The sequence below is a fragment of the Sciurus carolinensis genome, chromosome 14 (assembly GCF_902686445.1).
Source record: "Sciurus carolinensis chromosome 14, mSciCar1.2, whole genome shotgun sequence".
NCBI lineage: Eukaryota > Metazoa > Chordata > Mammalia > Rodentia > Sciuridae > Sciurus > Sciurus carolinensis.
The window spans coordinates 49058336-49072156 of record NC_062226.1 but is presented as its reverse complement, the minus strand read 5'-3'; positions in this window follow the sequence as shown (position 1 = coordinate 49072156).

The following is a 13821-nucleotide window of genomic DNA, read 5'->3' as shown; positions in this document are numbered from 1 at the left end:
TGGTTTAGATATCAAAATCTCATGTGTGAGACAATGCATTTTCAGAGGTGAAATGTTTAGATTATGAGAGGTATAACCTAATCAGTGGATTAACATACTGATATGGATTAACTAGGTGATAACCAAGGCAGGTAGGATGTGGCTGGAGGAGGAAGGTCACTGGGAGCATGACTTTGAGGTTTATGTTTTGTCCCTGATGAGCAGAGCTCTCTGCTTCCTTGTTGCCATGTCTGGAGCTGCTTTCCTCTGTCATGTCCTTCCATTATTGTGTTCTACCTCACCTTGCACCCAGAGCAATGGAGTCAGTCATCTGTGGATTGAGACCTCTGAAACCATGTGCCAAAAATGATGTTTCCTCCTTTAACTTGTTCTTTTCAGGTTTTATGGTCACAATGATGAAAAAAGTTGTATGAAACAGATATTGGTACCAAGAAGTGGATGTTTCTGTGACTAATCTAACCATGTGGTTCAGAAGACTTTGGGGGAAGTTTTGTTGGAAAAGGAATTTTTTTGGAAAAGTTTAGAGATGCAAACTGGAAAAGCTTTGGAACATTGTAAGTGGAATTCAATGGGTGATTCTGGTGGGAGCTCTAAACACCATTATGCTGATAGAACTATGGACAGTAAAGACAAGAGTTCATGAGGTTTCAGAGAAAAGGGACTCTGTTTGAAATCAGATTAGAGCCCATTTGTGTTACATTCTTGCAAAGAAATTGGCTACACTTTGCCCATGTCCTGAGACTTTCAGTGAGACTGAATTTAAAGGTGATGGACTAATTAATCTTGTGGAAGAAATTTCAGGTAGCACAGCATTGGCAGTGGCATGGATATTGCTAGCAGCTTTCAGACAAATTTACTATGATAATCAGAAGCAGAAGCAAAGATGAAAGATTTTTAAAAATTATATTTTGGCCAGAAAATCACATGTAACATTTTGTGCTAAGGATGTTGTATTTGTTAAAAGCTTACTACCACTAAAGAGAAGCTAAATATTTTGCACAAAAACAATTGGAAAGATGCTTCCAGGCATCTCAGGAATTAGCAACAACATACCCATAGCAGGCTCAATCTTGAACAAGTGATAACATTTGAAAGACAATGAGGGCACCCTGCTAACAAAGTGGTACCTAGGAAAATGTTTTCCCAGAATTCATCTCACCACACTCAGCTGTCCAGGTACTCAGAAGTCACTGCAGTCATGGTCCAAGGCAGCCCAGATGCTATTCAAGCTGGTAGCAAATCTTGCCATTGTCCATGTGGTGCAGAAATGCAGGATGCTGTATTTAGAGATTCATAGATGCTTCCAAGATTTTGGAGGAGGGTGTGAGAGACCAGACAAAGTGTAGCAGGGTCAGAATTCCTGTGTGCAAACTCTAAAGGGTGATGCATCAAGGTGGAATGAAGACCCCCTAAATTAAGAGGTGCCAGGAACATGTACCATTTGCTGAGGAAAAGCTATAAGCAGACAGCAGAGTTGGGCCAAGAAAGGAGCTGTGGGTTGCAGTGAGCAAGGCCAAAGGGGTGGAACTGCCCAAATCCTTGGAGTTCCCATCTCAGCCCCATATGCCCCATATACTGGACCTGGAATTATAGGACCTAATGTTTGCCCCATTAGGTTTTGGTCTTGCTTTGGTCCCATCCTTTCTTTCTATGCTCCTACTGTTCCCTTTTGGAATGGTAATGTGTACTCTGTTCTACTGCACATTGAATGTGTATAACTTACTTTTGATTTTTACAGGACTCACAGTTAAGAGTTTGCCTTGAGTTTGAGCGAACTTTAGACTTCGACTTTTGAGCAATACTGAAAGGATTTAGGCTATGGGGACTGTTGGAGATGGACTGAATACATTTTGCTTTATGATATGGGCACAAACTTTTGGAGAACAGGAGTGGAATGTAATGTTTTAGATCTTTAATGCCCCCAAAATTCACGTGTTAGGTAATATAGGAATGGTCAAAGGTAAAATGATTAGATTATGAGGGTTATAAAATCATCAGTAGATTAATCCATTTGATGGATTAGAAATTTGCATAGACTGCTGGGTGGTAACTATAGATAGGTGGGGTGTAGCTAGAGGAAGCAGGTCAGTGGGAGCATTGGACTTTATCCATCCATGATCTCTCTCTCTCTCTCTCTCTCTCTTTTCTCTCTCCCCCTCCCTTCCTCCCTTCCTCCCTCTCTTGTCTTTCTGCTTCCTGGCTACCATGAGCTGAGGAGCTTTCCTACACTATGCCTTTCTGCCATGAAGTCCTGACTCACCTCAGATTCACCAACCATGGGTGTAACCTCTGAAATTGTAAGCCCCAAAGACTTTTCATCCTTTAAGTTGTTCTTGTCAAGTATTTTGGTCACAGTGACAAAAAGTTGATTAACACAGATGTATCTACAAGTGTTTTCCATTTCATATTATTTCTAATAGACTTGAAACAAATGCCTGTTGATAGGGTATTTTACTAACAAATTGTATTAAATTGATAAATAGAATATGCAACCGTATAAAAAAATGGCATGGAAAGCTTTCCTGGTGAAATAACCAAAAATTGCAAGATGCTGCTTATAGCTTTATAAATGTACATTTGTGAAAAAAGAAAAATTAAAATGATGTGTATCAGAGTATATATTCTGTGTATATAGAATATATGTATTTGTTGAAATATATCTAAATTATAGAGTAGAAAATTGACTTCTGGCTTCCAGTCTGATGTGGAAAAAACTTAAAAGGTATCACATACAACAAAAGAAATGCTGAAGAAAGGAAAATAAGAATTTTTTCAATCCAGCAGTGAATTGAGGTCACAGGGTAAATTTCTTCCCCAAAACTGATGAGACAGGTAGATAACAGGTATAGTTATGGTTTATCCAGGGTAGTAAAGAAGTACAAGGCCCCAGCTCAAGCAAAGATAAGTAGGGACATTTTAAATTATGATTGAAGAATCACTAGTGACTCAGTGTGGACTAGTTCAGGGTAAAAATTTCAAGCCATGGGGAGGCACAACTTCAGTGAGTTTTTACCTCCAAGAGCCCTGTATAGTTCTCACTATAGAAATTTAAGACAAAATCTCCTTCATACTTCTGGCAGGAGAAGGAGAAAAGGAACCTTCTGAAATATGCAGAGAGCATTCTGTTCTCTTAACGAATGTCTGGGGATTATTTTAAAAGTGTCCAAAGACTAGAATTTTGCACAGAACCTAACCAAACTGTGGGAGGGAAACATCCAAAATCCACAACTCTCTCTTTCTCTTTCTCTCTCTCTTCCACATGGGGAAGTCAGTCTCCCTGAAGGACTAAGACCTAATCAGAAGAATATGGAGGACTTTCCCTCCTGCCACATCTTCCCACCATATCAAGAGGGGCCTTCTATTAAAACACGGGACTGCTAGCCTCAGATCCTTATCTCTAGGGACATAAGGACAAAGGGGAAGAACCAACAGGGACAGCAGAGAGATTTTATCCTCTGGCACTACAGTTACAGTAAGCAGTAAAAACAGCCTAAATCCTAGCCAAACAAACATAAAACCTCATTAAAATCCTATCTAAAGTTCCTTTTACTTGATACAACATATTTTCAACAAAAAGTTACAAGGTATATAAGGTTAGTTTGTTCAGGCTGCTGTAACAAAACATCCCAAACTTTGTTATTTATAAATCCCCACAGTGCTGGAGGCTGGAAAGTCCAAATCTAAGGCAGTAGTGGATTCAGTGTCTGGTGAGGGCCTAGTTTCTTGTTCATAGATGGTGTCTTCTCACTATGTCCTCAGATGGTGGAAGTAGTGAGGGATCTCTTTAAGGTCTCTGAAACAGTGCACTAATCCAATTCATGGGGGCTTCACCCTTATGACAAAATCACTTCCCAAAACTCCTGCCTTCTAACACTATTATATTGGTGACTAGGTTTCAGTTTTGACCATAGCACACACTAAGTGGCAAACAAACAAATCAGGCATCAGAAACAGACTTCAACGTGGCAGAGAGTTTCAAATTATCCAGCCCCAAATTGAAAATAGTTATGACTAATATGCTAAGAGCTCTAGTAGAAAAGTGGACAACATGCAAGAACAGATGAGTGACATAGCAGACAGGTAGACACTCTAAGAATTGAAATAAAATGCTAGAAACTAAGAACACCATAAGAGAAATGAAGAATTCCTTTGATTAGCTCAGGGAAGATTGGACACGACTGAGGAAACTATTAAGAGTGGTTGTCAATTAAGTGGCAGGGAGAGTTTTATTATTGGGCACTGGGAGGGAGACCTCTCACAGTATACCCATGTTGTCTTTTTTTCTTTTGCTTCCTGGATTTTACAGAGTAGCCTCCTCCACCACATGTTTACTGCCATGATGCTCTGCCTTGCCACAGACCCCAAGGAAACAGAACCAAGCAACTATGGAATAAACCTCTGAAACTGAGTCAGAATAAATATCTCCTCCTCATAAGTTGATTTTCTCAGGTGTTTTGTCAAAGTGATGGAAAACTAATACATGTCTGAAAGAAAAATCCAGAAGTAACTCACAGGTTCTAGTTCCCTGGCATTCACATTTATCACCTGGGCATTGGCTGCCCCAAGGTTAGTAATGTTGCACTCCTGGCTAATTTCAAGATAGTAGTATCTGTGCCTGACATTTGGAAAAGAGAGACTGCTTCCTCTACCTAGGACTAACATTAAGAGCAGGCCATTTGTCCCTTTATGTTTTAATACCTGGAATGGAAGATATGGTTACAAGTAGGAATATGGCCAAGGATACACATACTGGTTACAACAAATTAGAATATGGTAATTGTTCCTAAGTAATCCATCAAAATATTAAAGTCAATCCTTACTAACAGACCATGAATATAATTCTGGAGACCATACAACTGGGGAAGTCAATAAACTAATGTTCAAAGTCAACAAGATCAAGAAACAGGACTGAGAAAGAAGCCAAGTGTCATTTAGGAAGCAATTATCTGATAACACGAATTTCAGCACCATTTTAGGTCTGACATTCATGTACATATTAAATATTGTATGGCTGATAAGGCTTGGTGGATTATATTTACCAAGGCTTATTTGTATTTCAAAATGAAATAACTTTTAAAACAATGGAATGCTTTAGTTCATTTGACAAATATTTGCTAAGTACCTACTCTGGGCTTATGATGATAAAGAGAAACTTTTGCTGCTGTCATGGAGTTTAGAGTCTAGAGACCAAGTATTAAATAACATTATCACTAGCAGAACTAAAAACTGAGGTTTAAAAAAAGGGTACTTCAAAAAGAAATAAAATGGTTACATGATTAGCTCAGGGTAGATTGGACACGACTGAGGAAACTATTAAGAGTGGTTGTCAATTAAGTGGCAGGGAGATCCTGATTGGTGGCGGGGAGATAGCTCAGTTGGTGGAGTGCTCTCCTTGCAAGCACAAGGCCCTGGGTTCGAACCCCAGCACCGTGAAAAAAAAAAAAAAAAAAAGATCCTGATCAAGTAAGTATTCTGAAAGAAATAATAATTAAACTGAGATCTAAAGGAATAGTTAGATTGGAAGTCCCTGATCCATGAGATAACCAAATCATACTTCACACATTAAAAATCATTTTTAAATAAAAAAATGAAATAGGGCTTTTACTAGAAAGTTGGTATATTAGTTTGGTAGGGCTTCCATAATGAAGGGTTACAACCTGTGTCTCAGTTCATTTTATGCTACTATAAGAGTCTACTACAGACTGAGTAATTAATAAGCAATAAAGTTTTATTTGGCTTATGGTTCTCATGACTGGGAAGTCCAAGATCAAAGAATGGCATCTGGTGAGGGGCTGCTTCTTGCATCCTAACATGGCAGAAGGCCTCACAACCAAGAGAGCATGCTCATGAGAGGACTGGATTGGATTTTATAACAAACCCACTTTTAAGATAAGAAGCTCACTCTCAAGAAAATGAAAATAATCCATTCATGAGGTGTTTGCCCTCTTAAAGATCTACCTCTCAACACTATTGTATTGGGGATTAACTTTCCAATGTGTGGACTTTGGGGGATAGATTTTAAACCTTAGCAAAATTGGGTAGCTTAAAAAACAGAAGTTCATTGCTGCTGACTTCTGGAGGCAAGATATCTGAGATCAATTTGTAGGTAAGATTGGTTAGGAATCTATTCCTTGCCTCTCCCCTGGGTACTGGTGCTATGCTGGCAATCTTTGGTGTTCCTTGGCTTGTAGAAATCTGCCTTTATTATAGACTGAATGTGGTCCCCCTCCAGAATTACTAGATGAAAATCCTAACTTCAATGAGATAATATTAGGAGGTAGGGCCTTTGGGAATTAGTTAGATCACGAGGGAGAAGCCCTCATGAATGAGATTAGTGCCCTTACAAAAGAATCCTAATGGAGCTCTCACCTCTTCCACTATGTGAGGGCACAGTGAGAAGGTGGCCATCTTTAAAGCAGAAAGTAGGCCCTCACCAGACTGTTGAACCTGCTAGGACCTTAATCATGGACTTCCCAGCCTTCAGAACTGTGAGAAGCAAATTTCTGTTCTTTAAGCCACCAAATAAATGGTATTTTTGTTATGTCAGCCCAAACAGACTGAGACAGATTTTGCTTTCACATAGCATTCTTCTCTTGTGTATATCTGGTCCGAATTTCCCCTTTTTTATAGAGATAACACATACATCTTTATTTGATACTAGGGATTGAATCTAGGGGTGCTTTATCACTGAACTACATACCCAGCCCTTTTTATTTTTTATTTTGAGACAGGGTCTCACTGTTGCTTAGGGCCTTGCTAAACTGCTGAGATTGGTCTCAAACTTGTGATCTCCTGCCTCAGCCTCCTGAGTCACTGGTATTACAGGTGTGCACCATTGTGTACAGTAATCACTCATATTTGATTAGGGACCCACACTAATCTAATATGACCTCATCTTAGCTAACTATATCATATCTGAAATTACTCTGTTTCCAGAGGTCCCATTTTGAGGTACAGCTCACTAGAACTTCAACATATATATTTTTGATGGGTATCCTTGACCCATGACATTTGGGAAAGAAACAATGGGAAGCAAGGAGGGTTTCAAATTCACCTCCTGACTTTTAGTTAGGTAGGTCATGAAAAAGAATAAAAAATATTCCATTTGGAATATTTCAGGAAATTCAATGCCCTCAAAGGAGAGTTGAATTGCATTCATGCCAAGAAGGGAGAAGTAACTGTCTGAGAAGAGGTTAAGGATACATTAGGTGATGGTGGAGTAGAAGTACTAGGGAATACAATGGAAAGTGTGGGAGGCAAGAGAGGCTTGGGTTAAGAACATGAAAGTATAGAGCATTTGGGAGATGATGGGAAGGCATAGGAAATTGGTCAGGAGTACTTGCCTATAGTCAGGACTCTGATTCACAAGAATGGGGAAGAGAAGCAGGGTGGCTTTAACCACAAATGCCTTCTTTCAGAAAGGTCAAAAGATCTAGAAAACTCATTCTAAAGCAGTGTCAGACTCAGTGGACACAGTCTCTCTTCTCCTGACCAGGAGAATTGGTTCCACCATTCACTTAATATATGTGTTTTATCCAGTTACAGTACCTTGTAAAGTTTCAGCTTTGTCAGCTCTAAAATGGACATGGTATTTATTCTTTAGCTGAGGAAGCTATTGCAGTTGGATCTGAGTATCACTAGTAAATATCTTGGGGATACTCATACCTTAGCAAATTCATGATCTCTCTTAAAAATTGTCATAATAATATCTTTTAAAGGATTGCAACAACAATTTGTGCAAATCTTCTTTATGGAAATGATTTGAAAAATAGAGAACTAAGGCTAGTTTTTCCTAGTTACATAGAGGTAACTGGTGGCTAGTGGGTAAACAGTGTCTAACTATTGAAGTGGGAGTTTGTAGCTAAACAAAGGGAGGAGGTTAAAGTGATCCATGTTGTATTGCTATCGTTGGAGAGTGTTCTGTTATGGATTTATAGGTATGTATATATACTTGGGCCAGCACACACATAGATGTCCTTGCATGGACAGCTGAGGAAGCTTAGAAGTCAACAATATGCCATATCAATGGCTCATCTGGCATCTAATTCTTGGATTATAATATCATTTTCCAATAAAAAGTAAGCAGGTTTGTTGGAAAAATTGTTGTTCTAAGACTTGGGCAGAAAGTGTGCAAGATGAGCCCTGAGCATCTTCTGGTGCCAGAAAGTAAAGAAGTGTGAATAGCAAAACATACAAAGATGGGACTGTGTCAAAAGGATTAAAAGAAAGAAAAGAACCAATTGAAAGAACTCCTGATGGTCAAATCTAAAACAATTTGAGCAACATAATAAAGTAGTATAATAAAGTAGATTATAAACCAAGGTGTAAAACAAATGTCTGAGTCCAGACTGATACAAATAAATGGTTGAATAAATAAGTAAATAAATGGGGGAGAGGAGAATCTTTGGTGCAAAAGAATTCCAAATAATTTAATACATAGTCCACCCTAAATTAGGTAAAGTACAGCTGCCCACACTCTCAGTGTGTGCCATACATACTGACTTCATTCCTAAGAGGAAAGTATGGAAATAAAGAGAAATGTAAGATAGAAAAACTGACAAGTACTACCTCAGCAAGGTGATCAGAGTTCCACATCAATAGTGATAAGTCATGTTGACAGTGTGTACTCTTCATATGGTGTAATATAATAAAAATGAAGTTTTAATTTTGTAGTTTTCCTCCTGAAAGTCATAGTCTTGTGATGAAAAAAATATATGACAAATCCAAAAATATGGATATTTGCAAAATATATGACTAGTTCTCAGAACTGTCAAGGTCATCAAAGTAAGGAAAACTGAAACCTAATGGGATATCATCACTAAGTGTTTTGTAATATTCTGGATGGTATCTGGTACAGAAAAGGGACTTCATGTAAAGACTAGTGAAATTTGATTAAAACATAGATTTAAGATGGTAACAATGTGTCAATATTGGTTAATTAGTTGCAATAAATATGCCATACTAATGTAATATATTCATATTAGTGGAAGCTGATACAGGGTTCATGGGAACTTTCTGTACTTATTCTATTATTTCTGTAAAACTGTTACAAAACTGTTGTAAATGTAAAGAGGTTTATTTTAAACATTACTGGTTCTCTTAGTCCTATTTCACCTCTTCCTCTTCTTTCAGGTAAGCCCAACTTCTGAAAATATGCAGTGGCATCTTACCCTATATGTTTTACTTCAGCTCTAGATGTTTGATTGATACTTCTTTGTTTTAATTATTTAGCTCATGTAACATAGCACCTACTTTCTTAATGTCAACAATTGATTTATCTTCTGTGGTGTAGTCTACCTTCTTGCATTCTCTCTCCTAACTTTATAGTATGCTATGGCAGTATTAAGTTGAGGATGTGTGTATACACACACACACACACACACACATGCAGTGGTGTGCTACTACCAACTCAAACTAGTTTGTGGGACCAATTGCTAAATTTTCAGGAGTGTTGCAAGCTAGTTATTAAGCACAGACATTATTAAAAATTAAACTCTAAAAAATAATAATTAAATAAATAATTAAAACAAAATTTAATACTCAACACTCATCTCCTATTTTACTATAATCTATACCTTTGAGGTTTTGTTCATTGTATCTCTACGGTGAAAATACTACATAATGGTGTATACTACTCTTTAACTAGTATTTGATTATATCACCAAATTGGTATGCTGAAATAGGTGGAATATTTATATCACGAATCATGGAAAAGAAATAGTCACGCTTACATAAATTATTTTGGTAAACAAGAGACTGCATATATGATGGTATTTCATGGGATTATAATGGAGCTGGTAAATCCCTATCACTCAGTAATGTAGCTATCATAACAAAGTAGTCCACAGCACTGCTTATATGTTGTGGTGATACTAGTGTAATCTGCACTGCCAGCTATATAACAGTACATATAATTGGGTATAAAACATAATCCTTAATAACAATAATAAACAACTATGTTACTGGTTTTTATAGTTATTATCCTGTACTTTTATCATTAGCATGTCCTCCTTCTACTTATAAAAATGTTTAAAATAGCATATTCTGTTACATTACCTTTATACATCTTGCTTATCCATCTCTTGACTGTATCAAGAGACCATGTGGAGTGACTATCCTCTAATCATCTAGATTTGTGAAAACTTTCAATTCAGCAAAAAACTCACTCTTGTCAATAATGAGAGTCAAATTCAGGCATTCAACTCTATTATAAAATACTTTCATTTTAGTTGTTAATATAGATGGAACTATCAACCAACACTGATGTCGGAATTATTCTCATTTGTCAATTGTTGGCTAAAGTTGAAGTTGGCAAAATGAATTAAGAACATTCTGAGAGTAAATTGCCTACACAGAATTTATGAGGAGTATTGCATATTTTATTATTTGCAAGTTGTATGCTACACATATTCTTTATGTCAGTAAATTCTGTAATAACATGTGTGTATGTGTGTTTATTTTTCCAGAGCCAGTTGATAAACAGCTACTATTACACTACTATATTTACATATTCTCTATTAAGAATGTGGGAGTAGCCAGGCATGGTGGCTCACGCCTGTACTCCCAGCAGTTTGGGATACTGAGATAGGAGGATTGCAAGTTCAAAGTCAGTCTCAGCAACTTAGTGAAGCCCTAATTAACTCATCAAAACCCTGTCTCTAAATAAAATAGAAAAAAAAGGGCTTGGATGTGGCTCAGTGATTCGGTGCCCCAGGGTTCCATCCCTGGTACCAAAATAAATAAATAAATAAATAAATAAATAAATAATAAAGGAGATATTTGCAATATAAATGTGAAAATATGAAGCTCTACCAGGTAAGTGCAATCTTAAAAATATGAATCCACAAGTTTAGTTCATGTTTCCAAAGACATCTTGTGAGAGAAGGATGTTCTGAGTTGTCACCACAAATTCTGTTGAAACCAGATCTTTCTACAAGCTATGGACTTCCTTAGGAATTAAGGACTTATTACCAGAGTATCTTCATCCAATCAGGTTTGAAGATGGTAAGAACAGTAAGAGATAAGTTGTGTACATGTATTAATTAGTGATCTCTTGTGGACTGAACTTTGTTCCCCCAAACTTCATATATTGAAGCTATATCCTCCAATGTGGCAGAACCTTCAAAAAGGTAAGTAAGGTTAAACAAGGCAGTTAGATTGAAGGTTGGGTCCCTAATCCAATAGGCCCACTGTCCTTGTGAGAAGAGGAGGAAACACCAAAGGTACATGTGCATAGGGAAAACCTGTGTGAGGAGTGAATGAGAAGATGACCTGCAATCCAGGAGGAGAGGCCACAGAACCAAACCTGCAAGAAACTTTGATCTTGGACTTCCAACCTCCTTAACTGTGAGAAAAAAAATCTGTTGTTTAAACCACTCAATGGTATTTGTTATGGCAGCCTTACCAAACTAATGCAAACTCTTCAGGTTTTAAGTAGCACAAATCAACTCTAGTTGACAACAGAAAGAGGACAGAGTTGCAGGCAAAAGTTCTAACTGGAAACAGGAGGTCTGTGGGAAACCCACGTGTTCCCTTTCTTGGTGTCTCCCCTCTGCTATGCACTGCTATCTCTTTATTTTGCACATTTCCTTTACTGTATAACTGCACTGTCTGATATGATAGATACTGGGCACCTGGGACTCTTTTAATTTGAAATACTTAAAAAACAAAATTAAGTTCCTCAGTCACATCAAACACCTTTTAAATGATAAATAGCCACATGTGACTAGTGTTACTATATTGAACAGCATAGATATAGGACATTTCCATCCTCATAGAAAGTTCTTTTGGACCCTACTGAACTATAACATTACCAGAGATCAATTTATCTTGAAGGTAAACCTCCATTCAGCCCTCAGGATCCCTTACTTGTCTGGTTTTCTTTTAAGGCTTATACATGTTTTTTTTTTTAATAGTATAGATGGACACAATATCTTTATTTTATTTATTTGTTTTTATGTGGTGCTGAGGATGGAACCCAGTACCTCATGCATGCTAGGCAAGCACTCTACCACTAAGCCACAACCCCGGCCCACATACATGGTTTTGAATTTGTAACTTTGTATTATTTTTCTCAGGGGTGGGGTAAGGTTATTAATAAGAGTTTTAAATGATTACAGCTGTCCTTCATATTTTCCTTCATTCATATTTGTATTCTGTCTGCATCTATGACTCTAAGCTGAGTGCTATGTTTTTCCTTCTAATGTGAAGCTTTATCATAAGTACAAAATCACTTAATGTATTATAGCACACATATGTATTTAGAGTGTTTTTGATCATGACTTGTTGCCTGTATAGACTTTTCAAGGATTTGTGACTTATCTCTATAGATGGTTGGTGTCTTGTGACAGGGGATATATTTCATTATTTATTTACTAGAGACTACATTTATCTGGAGTTGATTCTATAGCTATTTAAGAAGCAGTGGAATTTTATTACAATGTCTTCAAATATAAAGATCACATCCCCATTTTGCAGATTCTGAGGATGACTCACCCAGACTTCATGTTAAAATTTCTCAGAAAAAAAAGTATATTTTCTGGTGTCTTAGAGTTTGCGCAAAAAGTGGACGTTAACATAAGGATACTAAAACCAGGAACAACAACAAAAAAAAAAACCATCAAAATGAAAGCAAACATTCTCTCTCTCTCTGCCATATGGCCATTTATGTGTGATCACTAATCGTAAATGCTGTAAGTTCTCTCCGGAGACTGGCATTTCTTAGTGGTTTGAGAACTTGACTCAATGTGATGCAGCACAATTCCTCTCTTTATAAACTGTATTCCTAAATTCAAAATATAAGAAATACTGGTGGCCTTGGACCAACATTCTTAGACTGGCTTGTTTCACTTAGCAATATCCATTTAAGGTTCTTCCATGTCTTTTTGTGACAGTTCATTTCTTTATATCACTGAATAATATTCCATTGTATGGATGTACCAGTTTATCCGTTAATCTATTGAAGGACATCTGGGTTGCTTTCAATATTTGACAATTTTCAACAAAGCTGCTATAAACATTTTTGTGCAAGTTTCTATGTAGATGTAAGTTTTTAACTCATTTGAGTAAATACCTAGCAATATAGTTGCTAAACTGCCAAACTATCTTCAAAGTGGCTGTATCATTTAGTGTTCCCCAAACAACCTGTTGCTCAGACTCCTCACCGGGATTTGGTGTCATAGTATCATAGGGTTTGAGTTTTAGTTATTCTAATATGTGTGGTGATATCTCACTGCTGTTTTATTTAGTGATTCCCTAATGACATGTGATGTTCTGCATACACTCAAGTGGGAGGAAATGTAAGAGCAAGTTGTTGGGGGTCATTCTTAAAATACTCTCCTACCATAGAACCCTTATTCACATCTACATTAGTTTCTTATTGTTGCTGTCATAAATTTTCTCAACCATATAACCACTATGGCTTAAGGCAATTCAAATGTATTGTTGTACAGCTCTGGAGGTCAGAAGTCCAAGATGGGTCTTACTGGGTAAAAATCAATGGCAGGGTTGTATTCTCTTGGAGTCTCTAGGGAATAATTTTTTCCTTGCCTTTTCCAGCTTCTAAATGCTGCTCACATTTTTGGGCCTATGACTCCTTTCTTCCATCCTCAAAGCCAGCAATGTTCAGCAGAGTCTTTCTCATGTTACTGTCTCTTAGGTTCTCTTTGTTTGACCTTCCTATTCCATTTATAAGGATCCTTGCAATCACAGTGAGTCCACATGGATAACTCAGGATAATCTCCTATATACAGTAGATGGAAAATGACCTTCCAAATTAAGTCATGTCTGAATTCCCTGGAACCTGAATGATCCTTTAGACAG